The sequence below is a fragment of the Chlorocebus sabaeus genome, chromosome 16 (assembly GCF_047675955.1).
Source record: "Chlorocebus sabaeus isolate Y175 chromosome 16, mChlSab1.0.hap1, whole genome shotgun sequence".
NCBI lineage: Eukaryota > Metazoa > Chordata > Mammalia > Primates > Cercopithecidae > Chlorocebus > Chlorocebus sabaeus.
In genome coordinates, this window is record NC_132919.1 from 2,059,489 (window position 1) to 2,087,482 (window position 27,994).

Sequence of the window (27,994 nt, forward strand, 5' to 3'; positions counted from 1 at the left end):
GACTGAGTGCAATGGCGTGATCATGGCTCATTGCAGTCTCAAACTCCCAGGGTCCAGTGATCCTCCTACCTCAGCCTCCTGAACATCTGGGACTACAGGTATGCACCACCACACCCAGCTTTTTTTTTTTTTTTTTTTTTTTTGGAGAGATGGGGTCTCACTATGTTATCCAGGCTGGTCTCAAACTCCTGGACTCAAGCAATCCTCCCACCTCAACCTCCCAAACTGGTGGCATTATAGGTGTGAGCCACCACACCTAGCCTACTTCAAGTCTTTCTCACTTAAAAAATATTACACTCGGCCAGGTGTGGTGGCTCATGTCTGTAATCCCAACACTTTGCGAGGCCAAGGTAGCTGGATTACCTGAGGTCAGGAGTTCGAGACCAGCCTGGCCAACATGGTAAAACCCCATCTTTACTAAAAATAAAAAAATCAGCCGGGTGTTGTGGCAGGTGCCTGTAATCCCAGCTACTTGGGAGGCTAAGGCAGAAGAATTGCTTGAACTTGTGAGGCGGAGGGTGCACTGAGCCAAGACCGTGCCACCGCACTCCAGCCTGAGCAACAAAAGCAAAACTGTCTCAAAAAAAATTAATAAAAATAAATAAATAATACTATGTAGAGTATATTATAATTATGTAAATATAATAGTAGTAGTATAGTAGCCTAAGGCCCTCAGGACAAAAGAAACAGTTCTGACAAATTTGCCTTCAGAGGAACACAAATTGAATGGCTGCTTGACTAAGCTACAGGCAAGAAAAGAAATACTGAAATTTAAAATTTCTCAGAATACCTGCCCTAAAAAGAGTTCTATCATTCAGATTCATTTCATTTCACTGGACATAATATGTGCAAAACCTCAGCTGATTACTTGATGAGCTGAATGAATACAGGAAACTAGTAACTGCCAGATGTTAAGACCTGTATGTGGGTAACCTCTGAAAGTTGTCTGCACCACAGCCTTGAACTTTTATACTGAATGTAAAGAGTAAAGTCCATCATGAGGACAGGAAAATGGAAATCAAAGCTTCCTCCTGATACTTGGCACCCAAAGGCTCCACAAATCTATCAATCCAAGTAACTTTTACTTTGCAAGCAACAGGGTGTGTTATTTATTTGGCAATGCTTGATCTTGGAGACAGTATGAAGGAGGAGAAGAGAGAATAATAGTTTACTTCTCAGTGGAAAAACCAGGCTTAAGGAGGAGATACTGATTTCTAATTGAGTTCTCAGGGAGACCTTCTCTGCCATAGAATTTTCCCTTCCCACCCCATCGCTTTTCTTCTTGTCTCTTTTCTGACCAAGGGAAGTTTCTCCAAACTGCTGTCTCTGGCTCAAAGTTAATTTCCCTTTGGCCAAACCACTCTGCACATGCCATTGTTCCATGCCCTGTTGTGCCAGAGTTCAAGCCGATAAGCCACCAACATGCCTTTTAATAAAGGAAGGGAGGGGGTCTCTCAAGGGAACTCTGCTTACTGAGGGAAAAGAGAGTCCTATAGCAGCAAAGGCACATGCTACCCTTCCTCAGTGACCTCAGAGGAGTCTATTTACAAAGGCTATAGTTAGAGAGGAAAGAGCGAGAAGGAAGGGAAAGAGATGCAGACCATGACCAGAGAGGTCGTATGTCCCACAGGAATAACTCTGAGGACAAGGAAAAGGCTGTCCTGTCACAAGGGCAAAATTAACCAGACCCAGCCAATTATGAGAGAGGGAAGGAGGATGCTGGGAACATGAAGGGGGCAAAGCTTACAGGCCACGATATACATGGGGGAATGCAGGAGGAAACTGTTCCAAAGCTGATGACAAGGCAGACAGGAAACCTCCGTGTCTCTGCTGACAGGAATGAAAGAGTGAAATTCTGGATCTTCTCTCTAGGCAGGATTTCTCTTTTTCTTTCTTTCTGTCTTTTTTTTTTTTTTTTTCCTGAGACAGAGTCTCAGTTTGTTGCCCAGGCTGGAATGCAACTGCATGATCTCGGCTCACTGCAACCTCCGTCTCCCGGGTTCCAGCAATTCTCCTGCCTCAGCCTCCCAAGTAGCTGGGATTACAGGCATGTGCCACCACGTCTGGCTGATTTTTGTATTTTTAGTAGAGATGGGGTTTCACCATGTTGGTCAGGCTAGTTTTGAACTCCTGACCTCAGATGATCTGCCCACGTTGGCCTCCCAAAGTGCTGGAATTACAGGTGTGAGCCACCGAGCCCGGACTCTATGAAGGATTCCTGATAGGCATGTGACGTTCCCTGTCTTCCCATGGGTGCACTGACAGCTGGGAATCCTGCCCTTCAGGTCAGGCAGGGCAGGGATCTAGACCTCTCAGGAGTTCACGAAGAAGTTCAGTAACGACTGAAATCACGATCCCAAACACAAACGGGGACTGTCATTTCCTGTTGGGTTTCCATGCTGTAAAACAGTGGGGGAGAAATGCCAGCTACGAAGTACTACGTCTTCTGTGGAAAATGGAGCATGCAGTGTATCTGGCTCCAGGTTCTGACTTGTAAATCTATGTGAGAACTGGCTGTTAGCTGCTAGAGGATGATAGTGTTAAAGAGACACTCTACCACTCAACCTGCCGCCTTTCTGCTCACTCTCTATGGGCTCTAGGTAGCTGATGAGCCTCCATGGGAAGGGCAGTCCTGGGCTGGGGCAGCTCCTCTGGGCACTAGTTCACTGTCCTGTGTTCTTAAACAGCTCTGATGGAACAAGCCATCTGTGAGGGTTATTTAACTTGGAGCTGGAAGAGGGTGAGGATGTGGAAAAAATAAACTGAGCAGCCAATGGATGGGGCCAGAGAGAGAGAGAGAGAGAAGGCAGGTGGCATGTTCATGGGACTGTGTGCCAGGGCCAAGCGGGGTGGGACTGCAGAAAGGAATGGTGCCGAAAGGAGGCCAGCATGGGAGGGGCTGGAACACCCAGGACAGCAGAATTTTATTTCCAAAATGGTATTTTGTTGTTCTCCTTCAAGGACACCCAAGCCCTCACTTTAGAGTTCCACTTACGGGAGAATCCTGGAACAGTGTAACTAAGTACACCTGCCTTGCCTTCTGAAAAGCTACCTGAACCTTGCCTAATTTCTGAGCCTTAGCCTACAAGATAAATCTAACAGGTTTTTTTTTTTTTTTTTTACATCCAATGCCTCGAAATAATGGCAACAGCTAAGAGGGTAGAAAACGGAAATGACAAAGGATTACAGAGAATTTGCAGGAATTACAGAAAATAGCTACAGAAACTACAGGATGATCCAGAAGAAGATATGGGAATCTGGTGTATGACTGAATTGTAACTGGACCTCTTTGGAGTCTTCTTAGCCACTCTCCAACCCCCACTATGAAAACACATACTGAAACTTTCATTTTAAAAAATCTTGCCAGGTGCAGTGACTCACGCCTGTCATCCCAGGACCTTGAAAGGCTGAGGCAGGCGGGTAACTTAAGGTCAGGGGTTCGAGACCAGCCTGACCAACATAGTGAAAATACAAAAAACAAAAATTAGCCGGGCATGGTGGTGCACACCTGCAGTTCCAGCTACTCAGGAGGGTGAGGCAGAATTGCTTAAACCCGGGAGGCAGAGATTGTAGTGAGCCAAGATTGTGTCACTACACTCTAGCCTGGGCCACAAAGTGAGACTCTGTTTCAAAAAAAAAAAATTCTGAGCCAGGTGTGGTGGCTCATCCCTATAATTCCAGAACTTTGGGATGCCAAGATGGGTGGATCGCCTGACGTTAGGAGTTTGAGAACAGCCTGGCCAATATGGCAAAACCCCGTCACTGCTAAAAATACAAAAAAATTAGCCGCACGGGGTGGCGAGCACCTGTAATCCCAGCTACTGGGGAGACTGAGGTGGTAAAATCACTTGAATCCAGGAGTTGGAGGTTGCAGTGAATTGAGGATTACACCACTGCACTCCAGGCCGGGCGACAGAGCAAAAAAACCCCTAGGCATTTTCACTTATTTTATCTCATTTAATCCTTACTAAAATGTTATGAAATAACTAATGTCATCCCCATTTTTCAGAGAGTAAACTCAACCTCAGAAACAATAAATTACCTTGAGTTTTCTTATGACTAGCACAGAGCATAATAAAGGCTATGGCATCTATATAGAACAGGAAGATGTATTTTTCTGCAGGTTATCCTGGCAAAACAGCATTAGAGCTGACAGTATCTCATCTGATCCATTCCTGATTACCAAGTCTATGTAGTATATGCTCACAAGATTTGAAAGAGGGACCAAAAAGCTGCTGTTAGAATATGTCTCTTTTTTTTTTTGGAGACTGAGTCTCACTTTGTCACCCAGGCTGGAGTGCAGTGGCGCAATCTCGGCTCACTGCAAGCTCCACCTCCTGGGTTCAAGCGATTCTCATACCTCAGCCTTGCGAGCAGCTGTGATTATAGGCACGTGCCACCATGCCTGGCTAATTTCTGTATTTTTACTAGAGAGAGGGTTTCGCCATGTTGGCCAGCCTGGTCTTCAACTGCTGGCCTCAAGTGATCCGCCTGCCTCAGCCTCTCAAAGTGCTGGGATTACAGGTGTGAGCCACCGTGCATGGCCTTTCTCATTCTTTATTAAATATTTCCAAGGCAGCAGATTAAGAATAGGATTAGAGACAGGAATCCAATAACTGCATGTGCTGCTTACTCTACTTTTGAAGAACACATATAGACAGGCAAACCATTATAAACTACTTTGAAGTATAGTTTCAGTGCTTTATATTGATAAAAACAGAGACAAAATTTCTGGACCAGCCTATACTAGGGAAACCTATACACACCCTAAACTTTAAAAAAATTGACAACACAAAGCCAGACGCTGTGACTCACGCCTGTAGTCCCAGCACTTTGGGAGGCCAAAGTGGGTGGATCACCTGAGGTCAGGAGTTCAAGACCAATATGGAAAAACTCTGTCTCTACTAAAAACACAAAAATTAGCCGGGTGTGGTGGTGCACATCTGTAGTCCCAACTACTTGGGAGGCTGAGGCATGAGAACTGCTTGAACCCGGAGCCAGAGGTTGCAGTGAGCAGAGATTGAGCTACTGCATTCCAGTCTGGGTGACACAGTGAGACTCCATCTTAAAAAAAAAAAAAAAAAAGACAACACAGAACTAAAAGCTGTCACTTAATTCTGTTACTTAAGCTAAAGCCACTACTGCTGCTGACAAAGTACCAAAGGAGTTCAATGAGAACGTCTGTTCCGGGAGGCACTAAAGATATGGCTGCATCTCAGAATCAAGTACCAGGTCAAACTGAAGCCGAAGCTGTTTAGTAATGTGTAGTTTAGAAACATGGCACATGGTAAAAACAAGCAATACGAAGGCTGAATTTTAAAAACAAAACCTTCCCACCTCTTTTTAGGCCCTGTTGCGAGTTTCTGGTATGTTCTTCGGAGATATTTCTGCATTTACTGACATATGTGATTAACTATGAGCTCTCTCTATACCTTTTATAGATATATTTATGTAAGTGGTAATATACTATGACACACGCACACATGGTATCTTAAAGATCATCAACATCATTTGTGAAGCACATTTCATGCCAAATACTAAGGATCATCAACAATAAAGCACTCTGTGTTGGGGGGACTGACGGAAAGACCTAGCAAAAGCAGCAAAGGAAAGCAGAGAGAAGAAAGACCCTGATGATATGCTCAAATCCATCAGCCATCATCAAGTCCAACGGGCCTGGGAGTGGTCAGCAACAAGAGTCTCCCCAGCCAAGCAGGGTCTCAAATGACAAAAAGGTGGGCAAAATGGGCTGCATTTACATGTCACAAAATAATGTGCAAAGTGGATACATGCGCTGCTGTCTGCATGCTGCCCAGAAAGAGCTCCCACCCCAGAGGAATCAATATCAGGAGGGTCACCAACAAATCTGAAGGCCAGAAACAAAGAGTGCTATATATATATTTACTGTGAAAATTAAACGGTTCTAATTCCATCTCGATGTGTAGGCTAGGTGTTATGGCAAGAGCTGCCTGGTACATCTGAAGGCTGCTGCACCACCTTCAGTGCCAGTCTCCTTATCAGAGGAGCACACAGAGCTGTCACAGAACAGAAAGTAAGATATTTGAGGTGTTTCAGGCTGATCTCACAGTCGGAGTTCTAAATGTATTCTACTGAATTCAATAAATATTTATTAAGCACATGCTATGGTGTGGCAGGCCCTATTCAAACCACCAGAATACAGCAGTGAATAAAACAATGCTCCTGTTCCCATGGAGCTTAACATTTTCCTGAGACTGAGAATCAAATAAGCAGATAGTAGCGGGGAGTACTGCGAAAAAAAGTCGGGTAAGAGAGACAGAGAGTGGCAGGGTGGGGAAGAGTATAGACATTATATATAAGATGGTGAATAGAAGACCCTAAGAAAGGTAACATTTGATCAGACTTGAAGGAGTAAGCCACAAAAAAGAGAGGTCCTTTCTTATCTGAGACAGGATCTCGCTCTGCTGCCCAGGTTGCAGTACAGTGGTGTGATCATCGCTGATGCAGCCTCCCAAGTAGCTGGGACCACAGGCACCTGCCACCATGCCGGGCTCATTTTTTATAGAAACGGGGTCTCCCTATATTGCCCAGGCTGGTCTTGAACTCCTGGGTTCAAAGGATCCTCCTGCCTTGGCCTTTTAAAGTGCTGGGATTACAGGCATGAGCCACCACGCCTGGCCTGAAAAGTCCTTAGAGTGGGCTTCTTGCACGGGTGGCTGGAGCATTAAGGAGTTCCTTCTCTGATCGAAGGGCTTGTTAGCTACACAGTGTGAAGGAAGGAGAACAGGCTTTTCTACCTCAGCCCGGTGAGACAAGAGGCCTTTGAGAGTTTATGCAGCTTGCACACCCGCTCCATGCAGTTTCTGGAAAGTTTCCATCACAGATGAGAGTTTTATGTTGAATTTTAAGTTTCACCACAAATATTTAAACTTCCCTGGACCACAAATACAGTATCTTCTCTGTGGTTTATCTGGCAGCAAGTACATATTTACAAATCTCTATATGTCTGCCTGTTATTTAAACTTCTTACAGAAGTGCCAAGGTCTTTAGTTGTGATTTACCCCCTCCCCCTCCGTATTGGTAGGTATAGTCTTGATTAGGCCTAACTCTTGGGAAGAGGAGGTATCTTTACAATAGAAGCTTAGAAGTCTTCCTGCTTAAATTTCCTATTATCGCTTTCCTCTTAAAAAGTCTATGGTCTGTTCCAAGTTCTTATATTTGAATTGAAATGTAAAAATTGAATTGTTTTGGTGCTTTTTCTTTTCCCCACTAGAGAACTGAGAATAAAACTTAAAGCTAAATAAATCTGCATACTTTAGCTGTATTAAAAAGCAAAACAACAAACAAAAAAAAGCCAAGTATAATGAGCTCCAAACTTTTTTTTTTTTTTTTGAGACAGACTCTCATTCTGTCACCCTCTGTCACCCAGGCTAGAGTGCAGTGGCACAATCACGACTCACTGCAACCTCCACCTCCCAGGTTCAAGCAATCCCCCTGCCTCAGCCTCCTGAGTAGCTGGGACCACAGGCATGCATCACCATGCCTAATTTTTGTATTTTTGGTAGAGATGGGGGTTTCACCATGTTAACCAGGCTGGTTTTGACCTCCTGAGCTCAAGCGATCTACTGGCCTCAGCTTCCCAAAGTGCTGGGATTACAGGTGTGAGCCACTGTGCCCAGCCTTTTATTTATTTATTTTTTCAGATACAGAGTCTTGCTCTGTCACCCAGGCTGGAGTGCAGTGGTGTGATCAAGGCTTACTGCAGCCTCCACCCCCCAGCCTCCCAAGCTCAAGTGATCCTCCCCACCACTTCAGCCTCCTGAGTAGTGAAGAGTTAGCACTACAGGCGCATGCCACCATACCCGGCCAATTTTTTTTATTTTTTGTAGAGATAGGGCCTCACTATTTGCCCAGGTTGGACTCGAACTCCTGGGCTCAAGTGATCCACCCGCCTCGGCCTCACAAAGTGCTCAGATAACAGGTATGAGCCACTATGCTGGGCCTAAGGCCCAATTTCTAAATGAATACTTATTTACTTACCAATTCCTGAAAATTATAACACGCACTAGAGTTACAAAGAATACAGCAAACATCCCTCCTCTCCAGCGAGGTCTTCAACAAAGCTGGCTTGGGAACAGGTTCTGACTCCACGAGAACACAAAATGCTTACATGGGTCTCTGGGTTATCAGAACCGGTTTCTCTTACACAGCTGCCAAGAGAGCTGTGTGGCATTCTTATCAAATGAAAGCAAACAACAGGTAGATCATCTAAAACCCATGGCCTCAAAACAATCATTCCTACTCCATTCTGGAGATCTTCCATTGTTTTCTTCTTTCCTTTCCTGGACCTTTGGGGTACGTCCCTACTAACATCCAGGCTATAGAGTTGAGACCCAACACAGAAAGACTTAAGGAGCATCTTCATGAAATCACTGAATTATCTCCTCCCGAGTGTCATAGGAGAGTAGTGGAACTAGGTATGAAGTAACAAACCCATGCACATAAACCCATGAAAGCACATTCTATGTACAATGCCTACCTTAATCAAATGAACAATGACCTTCAAAGTATTCAATCTGGAAGGCTAGAAGCTCATTTCTTAAAACCTAGCATTGAGGCCAGGTGTGGTGGCTCATGCCTGTAATCTCAACAGCTTGGGAGACTGAGGCAGGTGGATCACCTGAGGTCAGGAGTTCAAGACCAGCCTGGCCAACATGGCGAAATCCCATCTCTACTAAAAAAATACAAAAATTAGCCGGGCGTAGTGGCACATGCCTGTAGTCCCAGCTACTTGGGAGGCTGAGGCGGGAGAATCGCTTGAACCCAGGAGGCTGAGGTTGCAGTGAGCCTAGATTGTGCCACTGAACTCTAGCCTGGGTGACAGAGCGGGATTCCATCTCAAAACAAAACAAAAAAAAAAAAAAACCCAAAAAACAAAAACAAAACTAGCATTGATTTGTTTAATCAGAAGGACGTTAAGATGTGCTTCTATTCTGTCTATCCTTCCAGTTTCCCACTGAAATGACTAAAAACAAGTAAATAAATAAAAATGAAGAAAGCATGCATCAGTACTAGGCAACCCCATACCAGAAACTTTGGGAAACTGTCTGCAAGACAAACAGCGGGTGGGACTGGAGTGAGAAAAAGGACAACTGATGTTCAGCCCTTTTCAGGCTGAGTGAGAACACAGACGAGCCCTCAGTGGCCGCACCACATTCATACCCTTATCTTTGTGCAACTAAGACAAGAACCAAGGTGGGTTGTGATGCAGTTGGAAGGGCACCAGGGACTGGGCGCGGTGGCTCATACCTGTAATCCCAGCACTCTGGGGGGCCACGGTGGGCAGATCACCTGAGGTCAGGAGTTTGAGACCAGCCTGGCCAACGTGGTGAAACCCTGTCTCTACTAAAAATACAAAAAATCAGTCGGGCGTGGTGGCAGGCGCCTGTAATCCCAGCTACTCAGGAGGCTGAGGCACAAGAATCTCTTCAATCCAGGAGGCGGAGGTTATGGTGAGCCGAAATCATACCACTGCACTCCAGCCTGGGCAAAAATAAAATCAAACAAACAAACAAACAAATAAAAAGAAGGGCACAACTGGATCCTACCAGGGTTGATGAGAAACACAGCAGGTATTGGAAGAAACTTTGTGGCTGCTAACTGATAGCTGGTGTGAGTGGCCAGATGAGGCAGAAGAAGACACAGCTGAGAAGGATGGCTTCTAATAAAGGCAAAAAACTCGAAATAAGAACATTAGGTTGAGAAACCTGGTCTACTCTAGCAAACAGAGTGTTTAACACTGGCAGTATAAATCAAATGTTCCTCTTTTCCCTTTGTCTGCACCTGAAAATCTTAAGAGGCCCATCTAAACTGTCAATATGAACAAGCACAGACTGGCCCTAACAAGGATGAACAAAAAAATCACCTCACATATAAAAAAGTATCGCAGTTCAACAGGATACCAATCTAAGGACTTGGTACACATCTTTCTAGAAGAGTCAATGTGAAAACAGGCACAAACTTTGGAAACTTTCAAACTAATACTTAAAAATTTAATAGTAATGGCACAAGGAAAGATAAATAGACCTTTGGGGCAGAAGATACAGTCTAGAAATAGACCCAGACACACATAATCATCTGACTTATGACGTGACATCACTGCAGTTCAGTGGGGAAAACTGATCTTTCAATAAAATGAACCACAGACCTAAATGTGAAAGGTGAAATAATACAGTTTCTCGATCAAAATATAGAAGAATATCTTCCTTCCAATATGTTGTCTTGGAATAGGCAAACATTTCTCTTTTTTGGGTGGGGAGGTGGGAGGACAGGTTCTTGCTCTGTCCCCAAGGCTGGAGTGCAGTGGCATGATCATAGTTCACTGTAGCCTCGAACTCCTGGGTCCATGCAATCCTCCTGCTTTAGTAGCTAGATGTGCACCACTACGCCAGACTAATTATTTATTTATTTAATTTTAGAGGCAGGGTCTTGCTATATTGCCCAGATTGGTCTTGAACTCATGGACAGAAGCAATCCTCCCACCCTGGCCTCCCAAAGTGCTAAGATTACAGGTGTGAGTCACTGTGCCTGGCTGCATTTCTTAAATAAGACACAAAAAGCACTAACTTTTAATAAAAATATATCTATTTATTATTTCATTTATTTATTTTTGAGACACAATCCTGTTGTGTTGCCCAGGCTAGAGTGCAGTGGCATGATCTTGGCTCACTGCAGCCTCAACTGCCTCGGCCCAAGCAGTCTTCCCACTTTAGCCTCTTGAGTAGTTGGTACATATGGGCATGCACCACCATGCCCAGCTATTTTTTTTTTTTTTAATTTTTCTGTAGAGGCAGGGTCTTGCTATGTTGCCCAGGCTGGTATTGAACTCCTGGCCTCAAAGGATCCACTCACCTTGGCCTTCCAAAGTGTTGAGATTACAGGCATGAGCCACTGTACCCAACCAAGAAAAAATTGTAAATATGACTTAACTACACTAAGATTTGTGTTCATAAAAAGATACTGTTAATACTGAAAGGTGGCTGGGCGTGGTGGCTCACGCCTGTAATCTCAGCATTTTGGGAGGCTGAGGTGGGTGGGGTCAGGAGTTCCAGGTCAGGAGTTCCTTGAGGTCAAGAGTTCGAGATCAGCCTGGCTAACATGGTGAAATCTCGTCTCTACTAAAAAGACAAAAATTAGGTGGGCGTGGTGGCGGGTGCATGTAATCCCAGCTACTCAGGAGGCTGAGGAAGGAGAATCACTTGAAGCCAGCAGGTAGAGGTTGCAGTGAGCTGAGATCGCGCCACTGCACTACAGTCTGGGTGACAGAGCGAGACTCTGCCTCAAAAAAAAAAAAAACAAAAAAAAACAAAACAACAACAAAAAAAACCACCCTGAAAAGATGAACCACAGACTGAGAGAAGATATTTTTAATACTTCTATCCAACGTAGGACTTATATTCAGAATACTGGAAAAACACACACACACAACCCTAGAAATCAATAAGAAAAAAGACAAAGAATCCAAGAAAAAAATGGCTAAAAATCAGGAACAGGCACTCCCCAGAAAAGGGTATTCAAATGGCCAATAGCAGAAGAAAAGGCACTTAATATCATTACTCATCAGGGAAACGCAAATTAAAATCACAATGAGAACAACAACAACAAAAAACAAAACAAAACAAAAAAATCAAAATGAAATACTTCTAGACAGCCAACAGTATGGCTTTTAATTTTTTTTTTTTTTTTTTGAGACAGGGTCTCTCTCTGTCACCCAGTCTGTAGTGCAGTAGTGTGAACACAGCTCACTGCAGCCTTGACCCCCTGGGCTCAAGTGATCCTTTTGCCTCAGCCTCCCAAGTAGCTGGGAACACAGATATACGTGGTCCCAGCAAGGATGCCCGCTCTCACCGTTTCCATTCAACACACTAGTGGAGATCTCAGACACTGTATTAAGGCAAGAAAAAAAAAGCTGAAAGCATAAAAATGGAAAAGAACTGCCTCTGTTTGCAGATGACATGATTGTTTAACACAGAAAATCCCAAAGAATGTGCAAATAACTACTAGAATAAATTCTAATAAAAATGTCTTTAGGATTGAAGGACACATTAATATACAAAAGTTAATTGTATTTTCATATTCTAGCAACAAAAGATTGGTAAATACAATTTAGAAACAATTACCTTTATAATGGCATAAAAAATAAAATGTACTTAGGAATAAACTTAACAGACAACGTCTAAGACCTGTACAATGAAAAGTATAAAAGACACAGGTGAAAGGCTAGCTATACTATGTTCATAAACTACAAAAATGCTGTTAAGATGTCAATTCTCCCAAAACTGATATGTAAATTAAACTTACTCCTATAAGGATTCTAGCGTTTGTCATAAGAATTTTTAAATCAAAAAGAACAGAAAGTGTAAGACACCCCTGCTTATATGCTCATCTGATACCTGAAAAAAGTACCAAAGCAATCCACTAGAGGCAAGAAATGCCTTTTCAATAAATAGTGCTGATATAACTTGATATCCGTATGGGGGGAAAAAAGTTTTAGTTTTTATACCACAAACAAAATTAATTTGAAGACCAGGCACACTGGCTCATGTCTGTAATTCCAGCACTTTGGGAGGCCAAGACACGGGTATCACTTGAGTTCAGGAGTTCAAGACCAGCCTGGGAAACATAGTGAGACCCCATTTCTATAAAAATTAAAAAATTGGCCGGGCGCGGTGGCTCAAGCCTGTAATCCCAGCACTTTGGGAGGCCGAGGTGGGTGGATCACGAGGTCAGGAGATCGAGACCATCCTGGCTAACACGGTGAAACCCCATCTCTACTAAAAATACAAAAAAATTAGCCGGGCGTGGTGGCAGGTGCCTGTAGTCCCAGCTACTCGGGAGGCTGAGGCAGGAGAATGGCGTGAACCCAGGAGGCGGAGCTTGCAGTGAGCCGAGATAGTGCCACTGCACTCCAGCCTGGGCGACAGAGCAAGACTCCGCCTCAAAAAAAAAAAATAAAATAAAAAATAAAAAATAAAAAATAAAAAATAAAAAATTAACCATGTGTGGTGGTGCTTGCTTATAGTTCCAGCTTCTTGGGAGGCTGAGGTGGGAGGATCACTTGAGCCTGGGAGGTTGAAGCTGCAGTGAGTCATCCATGCCACTGCATTCTAGCCTAGGTGACAGACCAAGACCCTGATTCAAAAAACAAAACAACAGGAAGGGGTGCAGTGGCTCACGCCTGCAATCCCAGCTCTTTGGGAGGCTGAGGCGGGCGGATCACTTGAGGTCAGGAGTTAGAGACCAGCCTGGCCAACATGATGAAACCTCGTCTCTACTAAAAATACAAAAATTAGCCGAGCGTGGTGGCATGCACCTGTAGTCCCAGCTACTCAGGAGGCTGAGGCATGAGAATCACTTGAACCCGGGGGGCAGAGGTTGCAGTGAGCTGAGATCGTGCCACTGCCCTCCAGCCTGGGTGGCAGAGTGAGACTCTCAAAAACAAACAAACAAAAATTTAATTTCAAATACATCATAGATCTAAATATAAAAGCTAAATCTACATAGCCTTTTTTTTGTCTTTTAAAATTTTGAGCTACGGTCTTGCTCTGTTGCCCAGGCTGAAGTGCAGTGGTGCAAACATGGCTCACTGCAGCCTTGCCCTGCAAGGTTGCAAGCAGCTGGGACCACAGGTGTAGGCTACCATGTTGGGCTAATTTTTTAATTTTTTGTAGTCATGGGGATCTCACTATGTTGCCCAAACTGGTCTCAAATTCCTGGACTGAAGGGATCCTCCTGCCTTGGCCTGCTAAAGTGTTGGGATTACAGGCGTGGGTCACTGTGACTGGCTCAATGTAGCCTTTTTTTTTTTTTTTTTTTTTCCCTACATAGAATCTCGTTCTGTTGCCCAGGCTGGATGGAGTGCAGTGGTGTGACCTTGACTCACTGCAACCTCATTCTCCCAGTTCAAGTGATTCTCCTGCCTCAGTGTGCTGAGTAGCTGGGATTACAGGCACCCACCTGGCTATTTTTTTTTTTTTTTTGAGATGAAGTCTTGCTCTGTCGTCCAGGCTAGAGTGCAGTGGCACGATATCGGCTTACTGCAACCTCCGTCTCCCAGGTTCAAGTGATTCTCCTGCCTCAGCCTCCCGAGTAGCTGGGATTATAGGTGGCCGCCACCACGCCAAAAAATTGGCCTGGCTAATTTTTTGTATTTCTAGTAGAGATGGGGTTTCGCCATGTAAGCCAGGATGGTTTCAATCTCCTGACCTCATAATCCACCCACCTCGGCCTCCTGAAGTACTGGGATTATAAGCATGAGCCATTGCACCCGGCCCAGAATTATTATTATTATTATTATTGAGATGGAGTCTTGTTCTGTTGCTGAGGCCGGAGTGCAGTGGTGCAATCTCGGCTCACTGCAACCTCTGCCTCCTGGGCTCAAGTGACTCTTGCGCCTCAGCCTCCTGAGTAGTTGGGACTACAGGCGCGCACCACCATGCCTAGCTTTTTTTTTTTTTTTTTTTTTTGAGATGGTGTCTCGCTCTGTCGCCCAGGCTGGAGTGCAGTGGTGCGATCTCTGCTCACTGCAAGCTCCGTCTCTTGGGTTCAAGCCATTCTCCTCCCTCAGCCTCCCAAGTAGCTGGGACTACATGCGCCCACCGCCACGATCAGCTAATTTTTTTTTTTTTTGAGGCAGAGTCTTCACTCTGTCGCCCAGGCTGGAGTGCAGTGGCACCATCTCGGCTCACTGCAAGCTCCGCCTCCCGGGTTCGCGCCATTCTCCTGCCTCAGCCTCCTGAGTAGCTGGGACTACAGGCGCCCACCACCGCGCCCGGCTAATATTTTTGTATTTTATTAGAGACGGGGTTTCACCGTGTTAGCCAGGATGGTCTCGATCTCCTGACCTCGTGATCCGCCCGCCTCGGCCTCCCAAAGTGCAGGGATTACAGGCGTGAGCCACCGTGCCCGGCCATGACCAGCTAATTTTTTTGTATTTTTAGTAGAGACGGGGTTTCACCGTGTTAGCCAGCATGGTCTCGATCTCCTGACCTCGTGATCTGCCCGCCTTGGCCTCCCAAAGTGCTGGGATTACAGGCATGAGCCACCATGCCCAGCCATGCCCAGCTAATTTTTTTGTATTTTTAGTAGAGAACGGTTTCACCATATTGGTCAGGTTGGTCTTGAACTCCTGGCCTCAAGCAATCCACCCACCTCGACCTCCCAAAGTGCTCGGATTACAGGCGTGAACCACCAGGCCCAGCCTCAGTATAGAGTTTACAGGAAAACTAAGTAGAAGATCCTCATCACTTGGGATTTTGAGCCCTCATAAAGTAACCATAAAAGAAAAGCATGATAAATTGATTTCATGAAAATTAAAACCTTCTGTTTATCAAAAGATATTAAGAAAACGAAAAGGCAAGAAACAGATTTTGTGAAAATATTCACAAAACATGTATCTGACAAACTACTTACATCCAGAATACATAAGGAAATCAGTAAGAAAATAACCCAACTAAAGAAGATGGGCAGAAGATGCGAAAAGATGCTTCACAGGGAAGATATACAAAATGGTCAGTAAGCATATGAAAAAGTATACAACTTCAGTCGGGCATGGTGGCTCCTGCCTGTAATCCTAGCACTTTGGGCAAGTGAGGCAAGAGGACTGCTTGAGCCCAGAAGCTGGAGACCAGCATAGGCAACATAGCAATATCTTGTCTCTACAAAAAGTTTTTAAAAAATTAGCCCAGTGTGGTGGCACACACCTGTAGTCCCAGCTACTTGAGAGGCTGAGGCAGGAGGATTGCCTGAACCCAGGAGGTCAAGTCTGCAGTGAGTCGTGATTGCGCCACTGCTCTTTGGCTTGGGTGACAGAGCAAGACCCTGTCTGAAAAAACAAAAAGTATACAACTTCATTAGTCACTAGGGAGATACAAATTAAAGCCAAAAATGATGTATCACCAGTCACCACACACCTACCAATGAGGATGTGAAGCAATCTTCATCTTCGGAAAAAGCTGTAGGGCGGAGGTATCCAATCTTTTGGCTTCCCTGGGCCACAATGGAAGAAGAATTGTCTTGGGCCACACATAAAATATAACAGCACTAACTATAGCTGACGAGCTTAAAAAAAAAGGGGGGGGGGAGCAAAAAAAGCTCATAGTGTTTTAAGAAAGTTTACGAATTTGTGGTGGGCTGCATTCAAAGCCATCCTGGGCTGTGCAGCCTGTGGGCCACAGGTTGGACAAGCCTGGTCTAGGGCATCTCTAATAAAAAATGCACATCTAATCTCTGACTAGGCATTTAGTCAAGTGAAAACACATGTCCAAAAACAGATTTGTGTACAACTACTCACAGCAACTTTATTCATAACAGCTAAAAACTGGAAATAGATTCGCTGTCAACCAGATAAACTGTGACATATTCATAAAATGGAATACTATTCAGCAATAAAAAGGAGTGAGCTACTAATATATGTAACAACATAGAGGAATCTCAAAAAGATTAAGCTAAATGAAAAAAGGCTTACTCAAGAGCATGTACTTACTGTGTGATTCCATTTATATGGGGTTCTAAAATAGCCAAATCTAATCTTGGTGGAAAAAATCAGAACAGAGCTTGCCTCTGGGGACAGAGGTGGAGATAAGGGATTATAACATAATTATATGATCATTTATATATATACACACACATATACATATATATACACATATGCATATGTGTGTGTGTGTGTGTGTGTTGGAGGGGGAGAGAGAAAGAGAGAGAGAGAGACTCTCGTTCTGTCACCCAGGCTGGAGTGCAGTGGCATGATTTTGGGTTCACTACAGCCTTGACCTCCTGGGCTACTAAAGCAGTTCTCCCAAGCAGCTGGGTCAACAGGTGCTTGCCACTACATTTGGCTAATTTTTATATTTTTTGTAGAGATGGGGTTTCACCACGTTGCCCAGGCTAGTCTTTTCTTTTTTTCTTTCTGTTTTTTTTTTTGTGTGTGTGTTTTTTTTTTCTTTTTTTTGAGACGGAGTCTCGCTCTGCCGCCCAGGCTGGAGTACAGTGGCCGGATCTCAGCTCACTGCAAGCTCCGCCTCCCGGGTTTACGCCATTCTCCTGCCTCAGCCTCCCGAGTAGCTGGGACTACAGGCGCCCGCCACCTCGCCCGGCTAGTTTTTTTTTTGTATTTTTAGTAGAGACGGGGTTTCACTGTGTTAGCCAGGATGATCTCGAACTCCTGACCTCGTGATCCGCCCGCCTCAGCCTCCCAAAGTGCTGGGATTACAGGCTTGAGCCACCGCACCTGGCCTTCTTTTTTTTTTTTTCCTTGAGACAGTCTCACTCTGTCGCCCAGGCTGGAGTGCATGGCACAATCTCAGCTCACTGCAACCTCTGCCCTCCTGGGTTCAAGCAATTCTCATGCTTCAGTTTCCTGAATAGCTGGAATTTAGGTGCCCGCCACCACATCCAGCTCATTTTTGTATTTTTAGTAGAGACGGGGTTTCACCATGTTGGCCAGGATGGTCTCGAACTCCTGGCTTCAAGCAATCTGCCCGTCTTGGCCTCCCAAAGTGCTAGGATTACAGGCATTAAAAACATATTTAAAAGAAGAAAAAAATGGATGGATGGATGGATGGATGGATGGATGGATGGATGGATGGATGGATAGATGGATAGATGGGGAAGAGAGGGAGAGACATAAACATAACATGATAAGACAAATACAGTAAAACGAGAATGACAGCATCTAGGTACTGGGTATAAGTGAGTTCACTTGAGAATTTTCAACTTTGCTGTATAATAAAATGTTGGAAAATCAATCACATCACTAAAGTATAAAAAGACAGTATTTGGAAGCACTGGACCTAGTTGGATTAAAAAAAGAAAATCTGCATCAATCCCTGTTGCTGTCACTAAACAGCCGTCTCGTTAGCTGTTAAGGAAAACACAGTGTCAGAGGGCTGGTTTTGCCATGTAAAAGAAGTCTTCAGCTTGCTATGTCCTAACACTGGATCTCATATAAATCCCCAAATTCTCAAGGCTAGAAAGGTTTAAAATGTAGACGCAGCTTCAATATCCAGGAGGCAGATCTAAGAACAAGAGATGTAAATCCAGCTCTGGCAGTGGGAAGGGGCGGGGGGCCATGGCGATGCGAAGTTAGAAGCCGCCAGCCACTGAGCCTCTCCAGCCCCAGTGGTTCTGTGTCTGGATGTCGGCCCCATATATTGGCTTAAAACCTCAAGATGCTAGAAGATCTCACCAGTGGGAGCAGCCAGAGCAGCTGAAACATGTCCCTGTAAACAATAAATGTTTATCTGGGCAGATAACCTGGCAGATAGCCTTATTCTGATCTTAGGCAACTTGAAACTCCACAATGGGAGGCTGAGCACAGAGGGGCCCCTTCCTCTTTGCCACATGGGTAGGAAGCAGAGATGGAAGGTGGTCCTGGCTCCTACCACATGAGAGGTGGCAGAAAGCCACTCTCTGTAAATGCCAACTTCTTCCCTACTGGATGATGGCCAGATTCCCTTAAAGACAGAGGGTGGGGACAGAGAAGTCAAGTCAACCAACGCTAAACAATGCTACCGCATAAAGTTGGCTGTTACACCATAGCCCTGAAGGTATGAGGAACTCTGGCGTGTTTGGCTGCTGCCACAGGAACCGCACTGGCTAAGGGCTTCCCCAGGCCTGGGTGGGATGCTTGTCACTGACTCCGGCCACACACATAGGCTCAGTCGCCACCTCGGTCAGTGGCAAACAGCTGCTGAGAGGGGAGGAGTAGACCCAGGGGTGCTGTGTGCTGCACAGCCAAATCTTCCACTTTTGGAGACTCCAAACAATATTCCTAAGAGCCATATGGCTTAAACCCCATGGAGGTACCAGGCAAAAGGCCGTATGGGGAAAGAGGCAGCTGGAAGGAAGGAATGGAAGTGTGTTGATGGCACAGAAACTCCTCTGACAATTAACTCTGCAAACAATTTTACTACCAGTTCTGAAACCCCAATTCCTAACTGACAAATGCAATCTTGGCACTGGTTATTCCTCCCACCTATACACTTCTGCCCAATCTGTTCTTGGAAGAAGACAGGATAGGGAAATGAAACCCACAGTATGCCGAAAGGGAAGTTGAGCTCTCATTCATAAGACTACGAAGCTCTCTCACAGGGAAGAGAACGGAGATGGCACAACAAAGGCTCTTTGCTCTCAAATAGCACCGAAGTGAAGCCCGGCAGAGCCAGGGTGTGGATCTTGGACGGAGCGCCGGGAAGGAGTGTGTTTGTGTGTATGTTTGCGCTCATCTGGTTTTTGTTGGGGGAAGGTGACAATTCATTATTTTGATTTCATTCAAACTTATAGCTGCTTTTATAATCACTTCCTGAAAACACAGTAGGAAGACAGTGGTATGTGCTCACCCCACCCTCCATTTAACACTGCCCCAGCAATCCAACTATGTGCTTTACACTGAGAAGAGGCCAGCTTTTTGCCTTTGGCAGCACTGAAGGCCAGACATTACCAGCACTCCTGTGTACAGCTCAAGGCTCCACCCAAATCAGACTGCACACACTGAATCCAAGAGGAGTATCATTCCAGAACAACAACCCAGGAGAGAGAGAGGAGGGCTGAGGAGGCTGGGTGGGACAGTTGGGACACTTCTAACTTCTGACACCAGGACACCCAAGTGGTTGGCAGAGGCATTTCGGTAGTGCAGTGACAGATCAACTGTAGTGTGGGAAATGCCAAATGCTATCGTAAAGAAGTTATCTCTGCACAAAGAGAGGGGTGACAACAAGGGTGGGGTACAGGCCACAGGGCAGTAAGGTAGAGAAATCAGCTTTAGCGAACTGGCTAACTACCGGGCTAGTCCAATTCTGAATACACAAGTGATATTCTAGCCTCTTTTCAGGAGAGACTGATGTAGAGTAGTCATGGGAGGCCAGGAAATAAAGTTCCATTTCTGGCCTAAAGTGGATTGGAGGGTTCCTCTGCAGAGAGTCATAACACAGTGTTTATATAAAACCCCACAAACCCACTGCTCCTGGCTGTCCGAGGCCAAAGTCGTCTTCTTCCTGGAGAGCTACGTCTCTTACCCTCTCGGATCTAAGACTCCCTATTTTACTTAGTAAGGCTTCCTGTTTACTCTGAGATCTGCAGATCTCCCCAAGGAGTCTTCAGAGAGAAGCCAGGGAAGGGGGCAGCAGGGAGACTGAACAGTACTAAGGACATAGGTCTTCCGCATCCTACCATTACTTCTTACATGGCAGAAAAACGCATGGACACTAAAAGGGGGTTTCCTAGTTTAACTAATTATTTACAGCGCTTATTCTTTATTTTTTCTTTCCTAATGTGCAGGCATCTCTTAGATTGTTGACCCTCAAGGAAAACGCAATTGGGAGCACAACCGTGACTGACACCTAAAGGCACTTTTAATTGCTGTTCCCATGAGAACACCATCAGAATGATGGACAAGGTATATACTGCTACAAAATAATCAGCATCTCCATTTGGAGAAGGAATTTCTTTTAAAAACACCCCATTTGGGGCACTATGGTCTCCTCCTCTATGGAAACGGGAAGAGGCAGAAGGAGTTCCATTCCTGCCACAGCAGAGTCTACTTTTTGCTAATTTTTTGGAAAACAAGTTCTCTTTGGCTCTGGAGAAAACCAGACATTTCCAAAGGGAAAACAGAGAAGGAGACAGAGTCTGATGTGGCAAGACTTGTAGCCCTCTTGTATCTCCAAGACAGAGATAACCCGGAGGGACCCAAATCCCTCTGTATATTCACCTTCTAACCATGCATTCCATATAATCCAGATTTCCGGAGACACTACAAGACCTCTGAAGATGTCACCACAATCCTATGATTTAGGAAGAAAAGAAAATCCGAGGATAATTCTCTTGGGCTGTGCTGGCCAACAGGATGACCATTAGCTACAATATAGCCAAACTTAAATTTAAATTTCCTAAAATTGAATTAAAAATGGAGTTCCAATAAATGGAAAAACATCCTATGTTCATGAATTAGAAGACTTAATATTGTTACGCTAACAATAGTAACCAAAGCAATCTACAGATTCAATGCAATTCCTATCAAAATCCCAATGGCATTTTCCACAGATACATAAAAACACATCTTAAAATTCATATGGAATCCAGCTGGATGCAATGGCCCATGCCAGTAGTCCCAGAACTCTGCGAGGCAAAAGCGGGCAGACTGCTTGAGGTCAGGAGTTGGAGACCAGCCTGGTCAACATGGCAAAACCCCGTTTCTACTAAAAATACAAAAATTAGCTGGGTGTGGTGGTGCATGCCTGTAATCCCAGGTACTTGGGAGGCTAAAGCACAAGAATCGCTGGAACCTGGGAGATGGAGGTTGCAGTGAGTTGACACTGTGCCACTGCACTCCAGCATGCGCAATGGAGCGAGAACCCGTCTCAAAAAAAAAAAAAAAAAAAAAAAAAAAAAAATTCATATGGAATCTTAAGGGACCCCATACAGTCAAAATAATCTTGAAAAGGAACAAAAGTTAGAGGGCGCATGCTTCTGGATTTCAAAACTTACTGCAAAACTATACTAATCAAAATGGTGTGGTACTGGCATAGAATAGAACAGAAAACCTAGAAGTAAACTCTCACAAATACAGGGTCAACTGACTTTTGACAAGGATGCCAAGACCAATTCCAATCTTATGGAAGGAATAGTCTTTTCAACAAAAAGAGCTTAAAAAAACCTGGATATTCACATGCAAAAGAATGAAGCTAGACCCTTACCTAACACCATATACAAAAACCAATTCAAAACAGACCAAAGACCTAAAAGGAGCTAAAACTAGAAAACTCTTAGAAGAAAGCATAAGGGAAAATCTTTGTGACACGGGATTTGGCAATGATTTCTTGGATATGACATCAAAAGGATAGGAAACAGAAGAAAAAATAAGCAGGCTGGACACACCGCCTGACGTTTGTAATCCCAGCACTTCGGGAGGCTGAGGCAGGTAGATCACTTGAGGTTGGGAGTTTGAGACCAGACTGGCCAACATGGTGAAACCCCGTCTCTACTAAAAATACAAAAATTAGCTGGGCGGGCCCCTGTAATCCCAGCTATTTGAAAGGCTGAGGCACAAGAATCACTTGAACCCAGGAGGTGGAGGTTGCAGTGGGCCAAGATCAAACCACTGCACACCGGCCTGGGCAACAGAGTGAGGCTCAGTCTCAAGAAAAAAAGAAAAAAAAAGAAAAAAGCCAACCGGACTTTATCAAAATTAAACACTTTTGTGCATCAAAGGTGATGACTCACACCTGTAATCCCAGCACTTTGGGAGGCTGTGGTGGGACGATTGCTTAAGGCCTGAGAGTTCAAGAGAAGCTCTGGTAACATGGGGAGACCCTATTTCTACACACACACGTGCACGCACGCAAACACACAGACACATGGACACATACACGCACGCACGTGCACACATGCACAAGCACACACACGCGTGAACACACGCGTGCATACAATTAGCTGGGTGTGGTGGTACGTGCTTGTGGTCCCAGCTACTTAGGAAGCTGAGGTGGGCGGATCCCTTGGGCTTGGGAGTTGGAGGCTGCAGTGAGCCGTAATGGTGACACTGCATTCCAGCCTGGGCAACACAGAGAGATCCTGTCTCAAAAAAAAAAAAAAAAAAAAGGACAAATATTGCATGATTCCACTTATATGAGGTACTTACAATAGGGAAATTCATAGAGCTATAAAGTAGAAGTTGCCGGGGAAGGGGGAATGAGGAGCGAGTGTTTAATGGTTACAGCATTTGGAACGATGAGAAGTTCTGGAAATGGACAGTAGTGATGGTTGCACAACACTGCGAACGTACTTAATGCCACTGAGTTGTACATTTAAAAAATTGTTGAAATGGTAAATCCTTTTTTTTCCTCTTTAAATAGACACTTTATTAGATCCACAGGCTATAATATCCCAGAGCTACTGTTAGGCACGTAAATATAGACCCTACTAAATATTTAATATTATCAAGCTTGTGTGACTCAAGCATGGTTTTGGGGCCAGCAACCTCAGTTCCTATCTTCCTGTCTCTCTGGGTGAGGGCCCGATCTTGCTAGGCATGCAATGTCACTATTTCTGCTCTCAATTCCAGCAGCTTCCTTTTGTTCAATGAATACAATTCTTTTACTCTGCTCTTTTCTAGGCTGAAGTCTAATTTAGTATCTGTTAGGACTTTAATCACTTCATCCATTACTTGTTTTAACTGATTTAGTTTGAGTTTTATTTTCTCATTCTCTGCTCTGAGGGCTGAAAATTCACACTTCTCCCAAGTAATCGTATCCTTTTCCACATTCAGTCTGAGACATTATCGGCTGAAGAGCGATCTCCTGCTGCATCTTGGTGGCCATATCTTTGCAGACCATACCCATGTTGGTCTCCAGGACCTTGACCAATGCAGACACAATGATTTCTGCTTGCTGAGTAGCAAACCCATTGTCTTCCAGTAAGCATACTAAGGCATGAGTGTCAAAGTAGAGCTTCCTACTCCCAGAAGAGGTGAAATCTTTCCTTTTGCGCTCCAGCTGCAGGTATCCAGCAGACCCCTGCAGGAAGGGAGTGTGGGCGCCACGCCGAGGCACAGGCAAAGGGCGCTGGCAGCAGCGGCGATGCCCGGGTTAAGGCCTCACGGGCACATCCATGTGCCACTGCGTCTGGCCAAGGGTGCGGCGTACCCGAGGCACGACTGTTCCCAGTCCCCAAGCTGCTGGCACAGGGTGGCAGTGGCCAAGTGCAGGGAGGGCACGAAATGGTAAATTTTATGTGTGCATATTTTACCACAATTTAAAAAATCATTTCTTCAGGTAGACCAGCCACATTTCATGTGCTCAACAGCTACACGTGGCCAGTAGTTACCACACCAGACAGTGTAAAGTAGAATACTTTCACCACTGCAGAAAGTTCTATTGGACAGCATGGCTCTAGAGTTAGATTAAAAACCACTGGATTCTGATTTCAACAGTACTAACCTATATGCCACTCTAACTGCCTTATGCTTTATTCTGTATGCCACTATCCTGCCAATTTGTTATTCTAACAGCCTCTCCAAGCATTGTATACCCACTATTGTAAACTTGAGGCCCGGCACGGTGGCTCATGCCTGTAATCTCAGCACCTTGGGAGGCCGAGGCAGGTGGATCACTTGAGGTCAGGAGTTCGAGACTAGCTTGACCAACATGGTGAAGCCCCATCTCTACTAAAAACACAAAAATTAGCTGGGCATGGTGGTGCGCACCTGTAGTCCCAGCTACTCGGGAGACTGAGCTGGGAGAATCATTTGAACCCAGGAGGTGGAGGTTGCACTGAGCCAAGATCGTGCCACTGCACTCTAGCCTGGGTGACAGAGCAAGACTCTGTCAAAAAAAGGAAGGAAGGAAGGAAGGAAGGGAGGAAGGGAGGGAGGGAGGGAGGGAGGGAGGGAGGAAAGAAGGAGAGAAATGGCATGCAAGCAGCAGAGTAAAAACCTTTAAGAAAATGAAAGAAATATGTTATCTCCCACAAAACAACTATGAGTCAAGAATATGTTCATGTTGAAGTTTGGAAGAGTACACTGACTATTTTAGGAAGAAAATGATAGCTTTAAATTAGAATTTTATTACGGGGCTGGGTGGGGTGGCTCACACCTGTAACCCCAGCATTTTGGGAAGCCAAAGCAGACGGATCGCTTGAGCCCAGGATGGCGAAACCCCATCTTTATTAAAAATACAAAAAAGTAGCCAGGTGTGGTGGCACACGCCCATAGTCTCAGTTACTCAGGAGGCTGAGGTGGGAGGGGCAAGCCCAGGGAGGCTGAGGCTGCAGTGAGCCATAATCGCACCACTGTACTCCAGCCTGGGCAATGGGAATAAGAACCTATTTAAAAAAAATTATTAATGTATAACCCCATATGAACAGGTTAAAAAGAAAAACTACACGATCATCAACAGATTTAAAAAAATATTTAATTAAATTAAACCCTTATTTGTGATTAAAAAAAAATACTCAGCTATCTAGGAATAGAAGTGAATGTTCTTAACCTGACAAAATACACTTATCAGAAATCTATGGGCCAGGCATGGTTGGTCACACCTGTAATCCCAGCACTTTGCAAGGCTGAGACGGGCAGACCACCTGAGGTAAGGCGTTCGAGACCAGCCTGGCCAACATGGTGAAATCCTGTTTCTACTTAAAATAAAAAAATCAGCCTGGCATGGTGGTGCGCACCTGCAACCATAGTTACTCGGGAAGCTGAGACAGGAGACTCTCTTGAACCCGGGAGGTGGAGGTTGCAATGAGCCAAGATCATGCCACTGCACTCCAGCCTGGGTGACAGGGCAAGACTCTGCCTCAAAAAAAAAAAAAAAAAAAGAAAAAAAAAAAGAAATCTATGACAAGTAGATTTAATGTAACTTTAGAAGCATTGCTATTTTTTTTTTTTTTTTTTTTTTTTTTGAGACGGAGTCTGGCTCTGTCACCCAGGCTGGAGTGCAGTGGCCGGATCTCAGCTCACTGCAAGCTCCGCCTCCCGGGTTTACGCCATTCTCCTGCCTCAGCCTCCGGAGTAGCTGGGACTACAGGCGCCCGCCACCTCGCCCGGCTAGTTTTTTGTATTTTTAGTAGAGACGGGGTTTCACCGTGTTCGCCAGGATGGTCTCGATCTCCTGACCTCGTGATCCGCCCGTCTCGGCCTCCCAAAGTGCTGGGATTACAGGCTTGAGCCACCGCGCCCGGCCTAGAAGCATTGCTATTAAAGTTAGAAACAAAGAATTTCTATTATTATGGTTACTCTTACAGAACAAGACAGCTCAGTAAAGTTGATAGATATAAGATGAAAAGCAACAGCATTTATATTCATACCATTAATAGTTAACTAGAAAATATGATAAATTAGTAACAAAATCTGTGCAAAGGTTTTATGGGAAATATTACAAAACATCCTTGAAGGGCATAAAAGAAGACCTGAATAAATTAACAGTATATCATGTTCATGGATGGGAAGACTAAATACTGTATATATGGCAATTGCTCACTGGTTCAATGGAACAGAACGGAGGACTAGGAAACGGAAATCTGCTTTACAAAATAAATCCCAAATGGAATGAAGATATAAATGGAAAACCAAAATGAAAACCAAACATTCAGAAGAAAAATGTAAAGTAAAACTAAAACTTTTAGAAGAAAAATGTTGTTATATATTCTTTATGACCTCAGGGTATGTAAGGTTTCCTTTTTTTCATGCAAAATTGCAATTATTCTTGGTAATATTTTAACCTAACAACCAAGTGGTTTAAAAAAAAAAAAAAGATCAAATGGGCCAGACATGGTGGATCACCCGAGGTCAGGAGTTTGACACCAGCCTGTACAACATGGTGAAACCCTGTCTCTACTAAATACAAAAATTAGCCAGGCGTGGTGGGCGCCTGTAATCCCAGCTACTGGGGAGGCTGAGGCAGGAGAATCACTTGAACCCAGGAGGCACAGATTGCAGTGAGCCAAAATTGCACCATTGCACTCCAGCCTGGACGACAAGAGCAAGACTTCGTCTTTAAAAAAAGATAAAATGACAAAGTCTTATACAAAGATAAAAGTAACCCTTTTACTCCACAAAATTATAAGCTCTGGCTTATTATTAGGACAATTGATTTTATATACAATAAAACTTTAAGCATATTTGCTATTAAATGCATGCCAGTGGTCTTGTTTTATTTTTTTTTAATTATGGAAAATCTCAAACATATATAAAAGGAGAGACTAGTATAATAAATAAACCTGATACCATCGTCTAGCTTCAACAATTAGCAATATATGGCCAATATTGCACACTCAGAACGGATTTCTTTTTTTGTTTTGAGATGGAGTCTCGCTCTGTCACCCAGGCTGGAGTGCAGTGATGCAATCTCGGCTCACTGCAATCTCCGCCTCCCGGGTTCAAGTGATTCTCCTGCCTCAGTCTCCCGAGTAGCTGGGACTACAGGTGTCTGGCCACCATGCCCAGCTAAATTTTTTTTTTATTATTTTTAGTAGAGACTGGGTTTCACCATATTGCCAGCCTGGTCTTGAACTCCTGACCTTGTGATTTGCTCACCTCAGTCTCCCAAAATGCTGGGGGATTCCAGGCATGAGCCCCTGTGCCCAGACAGAAAGGATTTCTTAAGTAAGACATAAACCAGAAAGGAAATGGCTGATTTGTCATAAAAATTTTTATGCAAAGAAAATGCTGTAAATAAATTTAAAATTATACACTGGGTGATCCGCAATGCACGTAGCTGACAAAGATTCATATGCAGACTTGCAAATCAATAAAAACCAATCAGCCGGGCACGGTGGCTCATGCCTGTAATCCAGCACTTTAGGAGGCTAAGGCAGGCGGATCACTTGAGGACAGGAGTTCAAGACCAGCCTGGACAACATGGTAAAACCCCGTTTCTACTAAAAATACAAAAATTAGCCAGGTGTGGTGGTAGGCACCTGTAATCCCAGTTACCCGGGAGACTGAGGCAGGAGAATCCCTTCAGCCCAGGACGCAGAGGTTGTAGTGAGCCAAGATGGCACCACTGCACTCCAGCATTGGGTGACAGAGCGAGACTCTGTCTCCAAAAAAAAAAAAAGAAGGAACTTTTGAACTCGAGCAATCCTCCTGCCTTGGCCTCTCAAAGTGTTGGGATTACAGGCATGAGCCACCATGCCCAGTGAATTTATTTTGCTTACTTATTTCTTTACTTGTTTGCTCTGTATCCCCATAACTGGAACGTAAAATCTGTGAGGTAAGAGACTATGCCTGTCTCATTCACCACAAAATCCCTAGCACTGTGAATGCCTGGTAAATAGTAAGTGTTTAATAAATATCTAATGTTGAATGAACACCAGAAGTCAAGCCTCGGAGCAACTTAACAGCAGATGTGTCACCCTGGCTACATGTGGACTGTAGATTCAAGCGCCAGTCCCACTGAGTTGTCTATGGGGAAGAGGTGTGGGACGATCAATGGATAGTGCTCTTACCTGTTACAACTCATAA

General features: G+C 44.5%; 1 protein-coding gene and 1 pseudogene across 4 annotated transcripts in view; both read right to left on the reverse strand.

Moving 5' to 3' along the window:
* The window catches only part of SMG6 (SMG6 nonsense mediated mRNA decay factor), a 243,796-nt gene that overhangs the window by 46,334 nt on the left and 169,468 nt on the right, over positions 1-27,994 (reverse strand). The gene's annotated exons all lie outside the window — the stretch shown is intronic.
* On the reverse strand, positions 21,416-27,992 carry LOC140708744 (mitochondrial calcium uniporter regulator 1 pseudogene; annotated as a pseudogene).